This window comes from Amblyraja radiata, chromosome 43 (genome assembly GCF_010909765.2).
Source record: "Amblyraja radiata isolate CabotCenter1 chromosome 43, sAmbRad1.1.pri, whole genome shotgun sequence".
In the NCBI taxonomy this organism is placed as follows: domain Eukaryota; kingdom Metazoa; phylum Chordata; class Chondrichthyes; order Rajiformes; family Rajidae; genus Amblyraja; species Amblyraja radiata.
In genome coordinates this window covers 3,150,029-3,158,866 of record NC_045998.1, presented here as the reverse complement: position 1 = coordinate 3,158,866, position 8,838 = coordinate 3,150,029, and positions in this window count along the sequence as shown.

The following is an 8,838-nucleotide window of genomic DNA, read 5'->3' as shown; positions in this document are numbered from 1 at the left end:
GGGTAGTGAGGGGAGCAGAGAGGATCATTGGCGTCTCCCTACCCTCGGTACAAGAACTGTTCCAGAGCCGCTGTCTGAAAAAAAGCTCAGAGAATTGCTAAGGACAAACTGCACCCCCTCCACACACACCTGGATCTCCTGCCATCAGGCAAGAGATATCGCAGCATCAAAGCCCGGACTACAAGACTGCTAAACAGCTTCCTGCCACAGACTGTGAGGCTGCTAAACAGTCACTCTGCACTCACAGTCACCTGATTCTGCGGCTTGGCACGGACACTTTAATAACTGGCACTGGCCACTTTAATAACTGGCACTGGCCACTTTAATAACTGGCACTGGCCACTCAAATCAGCTGCCCCGGACATTGTTATGATTGGTTTTACTGTATTTTAACGTTGTTGTTTTACCTGCTTTTAACTATTTATACTGTTCCATCAGGGACTGGATTGTTTTTAGTGTTATTATGTGTGAAATGTTTTAAATTTCATGTGCGATGCTCCGGTATTCCCTGGGAAACGTCTTTTCATTTTGCACTGTACAACTGTTGCTTGCAAGATGACAATAAAGGTTGATTGATTGATTGATTGATTGATTGATTGATTTATCCGCATTAAACTTCATCTGCCATGCACCTGCCCACTCCCCCAACCTATCCAAGTCACCTTACATTCTTATTGCATCCTCCTCACAGTTCACACTGCCACCCAGCTTTGTGTCATCTGTAAATTTGCTAATGTTACTTTAAATCCCTTCATCCAAATCATTGATGTATATTGTAAATAGCTGCAGTCCCAGCACCGAGCCTTGCGGTACTCCACTAGTTACTGCCTGCCTATCTGAAAGGGAGCCGTTAATCCCTACTCTTTGTTTCCTGTCAGCCAACGATGTTTCTATCCATGTCAGCACTCTACTGCCAGTACCATATGCCCTAATTTAGCACACTAATCTCCTGTGTGGGACCTTATCAAATGCTTTCTGAAAGTCCAGGTACACTACATCCACTGGCTCTCCCTTGCCCATTTTCGTAGTTACATTCTCAAAGAATTCCAGAAGATTGGTCAAGCATGATCTCCCCTTCGTGAATCCATGCCGACTCTGAACAGCCCTGTACTGCCATCCAAATGTGCGGCTATTTCATCTTTTATAATTGACTCCAGCATTTCCCCACCGATGTCAGGCTAACTGATCTACAATTCCCCGTTTTCTCTCTCCCGCTTTTCTTAAAAAGTGGGGTAACATTAGCTACCCTCCAATCCACAGGAACTGCACCTGAGTCTATAGAACATTGGAAAATTATCACCAATGCATCCACAATGTCCAAGCCACTTCCTTAAGTACCCTAGGATGCAGACCATCGGGCCCTGGGGATTTATCAGCCTTCAGTCCCATCGGTCTACCCAACACCATTTCCTGCCTAATGTGGTTTCCTTCAGTTCCTCCGTCACCCCAGATCCTCTGGCCACTACTATATCAGCCGCTCCGGTTCCTCTCTCCCCTGAGAGTCGTGGGGAAATTAAACGAGAGATATAGACGGTCATGTGGAGAGACACAGAAAATGATAGTAAAATCGAGGTGACAAGTGTTTGACAACCGGTACATCAGGTGGGACCAGCTGGACTGGGCGAAGGTGTTCTGAGAGTTTTAGCTCAAGTGTTGAGTTTAGAGTTTGAGTTTAGTTTAAATTAGTTTTTTCTCTGAAAATCACTCCCCTCTCTACTCCCCCTCCCTTTCCACTCCACCTTCCCTCCCTCTCCTCACCCCCTGTCGCTCCTCCCTCCCTCTTTCCCTCCTTCCATTCCCCGTCCCTCTCCCTCCCTCCCTCCCTCCCCGACCTCGCCCAGCGCCAGACACGGGCTTGGAAGAGCGCAGGTGCGGTCGCTCGCCAAAGGCATCCGCGCCCCGAACCTCACACAATTGGTATAATTAGCATATGTAATTAGTACATGTGATGTCTTGTGCAAGTACGCATGTGCGAGGGAGACTCAAGTTGGCGTCCTGGAATAAAGAAGCTTGTTAGATTACTCCCGTGTCCGAGTCTTATTAAAGTCTGTTTCAAGCATCCAAATACACAACAATTTGCGACGAACGAAGAAGATAAGAACAAGGACAGCCAAGAAAAATCGAGAAGAAGTTAAAAATAGAAGTGGTATTTAGAAACAAAGTGGAACAGCACCAAGCCAAAAGATTTGGCGCCAAATGGTTTTGAATTGGCGCCAAAAAGAAAAAAAAGTCGGACGGGAAGCAATTGCTCAGAGAAGAGCGCAGGGAAGACGAGCAGGGCAGTAAGGGTCACCGAGCGCAGCTGAAAGCTAGGAGCGACGGTGTCAACTTACCTGGAACGTTTTCCAGGGCTGTGCAGCCCACAGCCAGGCCCAAGCAGCAGCCACAGACGTCGGGTGGGGGCCTAGTACCATGGGGGCCACGGACAGGTCCGGAAAAGCCACCGATAAAAGAGGACCGTGTAGCCCACGGCCAGCCCCAGTGGCAGCCACAGACGTCGGGTCAGGACCAGTTACCGTGTAGGCCACGGATAGGTCCAGAGAAGCACCGACAATAGCCGAGTCTTCAGCCCGGCCGGGAACAGTCAGCCCGGTGGGGGCGGGCGGGGGGAGAAGAGAAAGCCCGGTCGGGAGCAGAGCCAGTCCGACCGTGAGCGGAAAAGCGGACAGGCCCGCGTGAGAAGCGGAGAGAAGCCGAGAACGCCCGGTCGCAAGAGACGGCGAGAGCGGGCAAAGCCCGGACGTGAGAGGAAGTCCGGCCCCGAGCGAAGAGTGGGTCCGCGCGAGAGAAGCAGGACACAACACTCAAGCACTTCAGCCCGGTCGGGAGCAGAGTTAGCCCGGTCGCGGGAAAAATATGAGAAAGCACGGTCGCGGGAGACGGCCGAGAGTGGAGAAAGTTGACCACGGGAGAGGAAGGCCGCGCGAGAGAAGCGGGACACAGTGCGGTTCCAGCCCCCGACGGCGGGGCACCATCCCGACGCTTGGAGCAACGAGGACCAGCTGCAGAAACTAGCAGCGACTCACCTTCCGCAGGATGTCCAAGGGAGTCAGCGACGAGCCAAGCAGCAGCCCTCCAGTAGCAACCGGGAGGGCTGCGGAGCAGCGGGAGTCTACTTGGCAGCGAGCCAGCGGAGGCAACAGCAACGGCTGAGCCAGCAGCAGCATCGGAGGTCCGGAGTGGCCGGCCGTGTTGGAAGGTAACGGTGAGGCGGGGGGGGGGGGGGGCGGCTAAAGCCGCAGGGGGGGGCCGGTGAGGCCATCAGCAGAAGTACCGGTGGGGGACAGCTCGAGAGGTCGAGGATGCACCAGAGTCCACAGGCCGACAAGCTGGATCGGTGGAATACTTCACATTAAAATGTATTTTATATTGCTGTTGAAATGCTACCTGTATGAAATAGGCTTCTCCCAGAAGCATTACAGTTAGTTAGTCAGTCAGCCGATCAGCCAGCCGATCAGCCAGCCAGCCAGCCAGCCAGCCAGCCAGCCAGCCAGCCAGCCAGCCAGCCAGCCAGCCAGCCAGCCAGCCAGCCAGCCAGCCAGCCAGCCAGCCAGCCAGCCAGCCAGCCAGCCAGCCAGCCAGCCAGCCAGCCAGCCAGCCAGCCAGCCAGCCAGCCAGCCAGCCAGCCAGCCAGCCAGCCAGCCAGCCAGCCAGCCAGCCAGCCAGCCAGCCAGCCAGCCAGCCAGCCAGCCAGCCAGCCAGCCAGCCAGCCAGCCAGCCAGCCAGCCAGCCAGCCAGCCAGCCAGCCAGCCAGCCAGCCAGCCAGCCAGCCAGCCAGCCAGCCAGCCAGCCAGCCAGCCAGCCAGCCAGCCAGCCAGCCAGCCAGCCAGCCAGCCAGCCAGCCAGCCAGCCAGCCAGCCAGCCAGCCAGCCAGCCAGCCAGCCAGCCAGCCAGCCAGCCAGCCAGCCAGCCAGCCAGCCAGCCAGCCAGCCAGCCAGCCAGCCAGCCAGCCAGCCAGCCAGCCAGCCAGCCAGCCAGCCAGCCAGCCAGCCAGCCAGCCAGCCAGCAGCCAGCCAGCCAGCCAGCCAGCCAGCCAGCCAGCCAGCCAGCCAGCCAGCCAGCCAGCCAGCCAGCCAGCCAGCCAGCCAGCCAGCCAGCCAGCCAGCCAGCCAGCCAGCCAGCCAGCCAGCCAGCCAGCCAGCCAGCCAGCCAGCCAGCCAGCCAGCCAGCCAGCCAGCCAGCCAGCCAGCCAGCCAGCCAGCCAGCCAGCCAGCCAGCCAGCCAGCCAGCCAGCCAGCCAGCCAGCCAGCCAGCCAGCCAGCCAGCCAGCCAGCCAGCCAGCCAGCCAGCCAGCCAGCCAGCCAGCCAGCCAGCCAGCCAGCCAGCCAGCCAGCCAGCCAGCCAGCCAGCCAGCCAGCCAGCCAGCCAGCCAGCCAGCCAGCCAGCCAGCCAGCCAGCCAGCCAGCCAGCCAGCCAGCCAGCCAGCCAGCCAGCCAGCCAGCCAGCCAGCCAGCCAGCCAGCCAGCCAGCCAGCCAGCCAGCCAGCCAGCCAGCCAGCCAGCCAGCCAGCCAGCCAGCCAGCCAGCCAGCCAGCCAGCCAGCCAGCCAGCCAGCCAGCCAGCCAGCCAGCCAGCCAGCCAGCCAGCCAGCCAGCCAGCCAGCCAGCCAGCCAGCCAGCCAGCCAGCCAGCCAGCTTTGATGAAGAGAGGGATGCTGTTTTACTGTCTAGGTGCTGCAACCGCAAAAAGCGCGGTCGCCCCTGAGCTTAAACCTGGACCGCGGGGTAGTCAGTAGACCCAAGTGGGCCGACCGGAGGGACCCGGAGGTAGAATGGTTGGTTAGAAGATTTTTGAGCCCGTTAAGGAGGAGCGTGAATTTCCTGTTTCAGTTGAAGGTCCACTGTTTCAAACGCTGCGCTGAGATCGAGAAGGAGCAGGATTGCACAGTCGCCGGAGTCGATGGTGTGAATAATATATGTAGGAGGAGCTTGAAGTTGATTCTGTACCGTACTGCGATCCAGTGGAGACAGGCCAGAGTCGGGGGTGATGTGATCCCTTTTACATGTGCCCGTCAGAAGTCTCGCCGCGGCTTTTGGACTACTTGCGATCGAGACAGAGATGACTGGCTGATGCCAGCGTGTCGGGAGTTGCAGTAATCAAGGCGGGAGGAGATGAATGCATGGATGATTTTTTCAAGGTCGTCAAATTGGAGGAATGGTTTGATTTAGCTGCCGTGCGAAGCTGGAAGAAGAGCTTTTACCACAGCATTGACTTGTTTGTCAAACTTTAATGCGGAGGCAAATATCACGTCCAGGTTTTTGACGTGCGGTTTGAGTAAGGAGGTTAGGCTTCCAAGGCTGTTTATTACCGTTTTGACGGAGTCCGAGGGGCCGAGTAGGATGCCCTCAGACTTTCTCTCGTTTAGTTGGAGAAAGTTCTGCGCCATCCAACACTTTATATTCTCGAGGCAGTGCATGAGGCTGAGTAGAATTGGTCGGTTGTTGGGTTTCAGGGGGAGATAGAGTTGTGTATCGTCTGCATAGCAGTGGAACGAAACGCCATGGCTTTGAATTACTTAGCCGAGGGGGGCATATACAGAGAGAAGAGAATGGGGCCTATGATGGAGCCTTGTGGAACGCTGCAGCAAAGGCTAGCTGGGGAAGAGAAAGAGTTGCCTATTTTGGTGGAGAAACTCCTATCTTTGAGGTAGGAGACGAACCAGCTCAGGGCAGTGCCATCAACACCGGCCCCGTACCAGAGACAGTCAATTGGTGTGGTCCACTGCATCAAACGCTGCGCTGAGATCGAGAAGGAACAGGATTGCACAGTCGCCGGAGTCGATGGTGATAAGCAGGTCATTGTGAACCTTCAACAAGGCAGACGCTGTGCTGTGGTGGGCCCTGAAACCAGATTGGAAACTATCCAGGATGGTATTTTGGTGTAGGTAAGACATTAGTTGATTTAGAATTACCTTTTCAAGGACTTTTGAAAGGAAAGTCAGTTTGGAAATTGGTCTGTAGTTACTAGGCAAGGTGGGGACTGGGTTAGGTTTTTTTCAGGAGGGGCTGGACCACCGCGTGCTTGGAACAGGTTGGAACAGTACCATTGGCCAGAGAACTGTTGATGATAGAGAGGATGCTGGGACCGGTTATTGCAATGACATCCTTCAGAAGGGCAGTGGGGACAACGTCAAAGGGGCAGATTGCAGTCTTCATAATGGAGACAAGCTTTACAAGGGAGGGTAGAGTAACGGGTTGGAAACAGTCTGATTTAGAAGAGCAGACACATGAGAATGCTAGGTCACGGATAGGAGGGGAAATATTAATTCTAATGTTCTTAACTTTGCTGGTGAAAAATGTAATAAATTCTTCGCATTTAGCTAAGCTGGTACTGGGGGCAGGACATATGACAGAGGTAATGGTACTAAATAAGACCTTGGAATTATGGCCGTTTTTGTAAATAAGGTTGGAAAAGTATTGTGTTGTGTTGACTTTACTGCTTCCTGGTATTTGAGAAGGTTGTTTCTCAGAAGTTCGAAGGAAATTTGAAGCTTATCAGATTTATACTTCCGTTCTGATTTTCTGCACACTCTTCTTAGGGCTCTGGCGATGTCATTGAGCTAGGTCCAGCCTTTAGTCTTAGGATTTTTAGACAAATGTCCTGCTTCTAGCTTGCCCAGTCCTTTCCTCGTATGACAGTCCCGCCATCCCAGGGATCAATCTCGTGAACCTACGCTGCACTGCCTCAATCACAAGGATGTCCTTCCTCAAATTAGGAGACCAAAATTGTACACGCTTCAGCTGTAATGGTTTTGAGTAAATCGATGTCGAACCAACCCGAATAAGAGTCAACAAGAACCAGATAGTTTTCCCACGCCATTCGAATATATTACTGGCTTACGTGGACCACGGGAGAGGAGGTACCGGGATGCGGCAGTAAAGGCTGCTTCTGCTAATGTGGTGTCAGGGTTTTACATACAGCGCTTTTGTCACGTATGTACTTGGTCATACCAGGCCAGTAAAACATGCTTTGTGCCCGTTGTCCCACTTCTGACACCATGTAATGAGTGAAGTCAAACACATATCAAAATACAACACATGTTTATTAAATCTACTTATAGCATCGATCTACAGGACATTATATTTCTGAGCAGCTACTCATACTGAATGGCGTAGGCATGCTCTTGTTAATTTTTAAACACATGTTAGGCGGAGCCACTCCTAATAAGCACTATAATTAGCTAGCAGGAAATAACCAATCTACATATGCTTTCGGCGTCATGCCCGTTATGTCTCGTATCCTTTCGGCATCGTGTCCGTTCGGTACCCTAGCTTCCATTTATAAGCTTCGGCTTCTCGTCGTTCGATGTCCCATCCGCACAGGAGTACTCACGGAGAGACAAATTGTGGGGTAGTACTAATGGAGTGACACACTGTGAAGTAGTGCTGATGGAGTGACATAATATGAGGTCATACTGATGGAGTGGCGTAGTACTAAGAAAGCGAAACACTGTGATATGGTACCAATCAAGTGACACACGGTGGAGTGCAAGCGATGGAGTGACAAAGTGGGAATGCCTGCTGGAGTTACACACTGTCGAGTATTAATGGATGTACACACTATGTAGTAGTACTGATGCGGTGACACACTGTGGGGAATTCTGTTTGAGTGACACTGTTAGTAGTACTGATGTATAGACACACTATGGGGCATTACAGATGGAATGAAACACTATGGGGTGTACAGCGGAACGAGACACTGTGGGGCAGTACTGATCGATTATCGCATTCTGGGCTTGATAGAATGGAACATCGTGTGACAGTACTGACAGAGTGACACACAGTGCGGTTTTACTGAATGATTGACACACTATGGGGTATTAGTGATGGATTGACGCACTGTGAGACGTCATGCCCGTTCTAATAATAATAATAATGTATTTTATTGTCATTGCACATTAGTACAACGAGATTTAGTATGCAGCTTCCAACCGATGTCAAAAAAATAAATACAAATAAACTGTGCGACGTGCCCATCCGAGGGAGACAGTCCAGGAGGTTGTGGGGGAAGAGGGGGGGGGGGTCACTCAGCAGGGCCGGTTCAGAGCCGCTATAACTCTGGGAATGAAGCTGTTTCTGAGTCTGGAGGTTCGGGCGTAGAAGGCCTTGTAACGTCTGCTGGAGGGAAGTAGTTCGAACAGTCCGTTACAAGGGTGTGAGGAGTCTTTATGGATGCTGACGGCCTTCCTGAGGCACCATGTGTGGTAGATGCCCTCCAAGGCTGGTAGCTGTGTCCCAATAATCCTCTGCGCTCTGTGGACGACGCGCTGAAGAGCTCTCCTCTCCCCCTCCGTGCAGTTGAGACACCACACAGAGATGCCATACGTTAATATGCTCTCAGTGGAGCAGCGGTAGAAGGTTGTCAGCCGCTGTTGGGGCAGACCAGCCTGTTTTAATGCCCTCAGGAAGAACAGTCGTTGCTGTGCCTTCTTGACCAGTGCAGCGGTGTTGGTGGACCATGTGAGGTTCTCTGAAATGTGTGTGCCCAGAAACTTAAAGCTGGACACTCGCTCCACGCTGTCCTTGTAGATGGAGATTGGGGCGTATTCTCCATTGTGGGACCTCCTGAAGTCAATAATCAGCTCCTTGGTCTTGGAGGTGTTTAGTGACAAGTTGTTACGTGCGCACCAGTCCGCCAGGTTCTGCACCTCCGCTCTGTATTTTGTTTCATCACCGTTGGTGATCAGCCCGATCACTGTTGTGTCGTCTGCAAACTTGACGATGGTGTTGGTGTCGAATGCAGGAATACAATCGCGAGTGAAGAGGGAGTAGAGCATGGGGCTTAGTACACAGCCCTGTGGTGTGCCGGTGCTCAGGGTGATAGTGGAGGACAGGTGCGG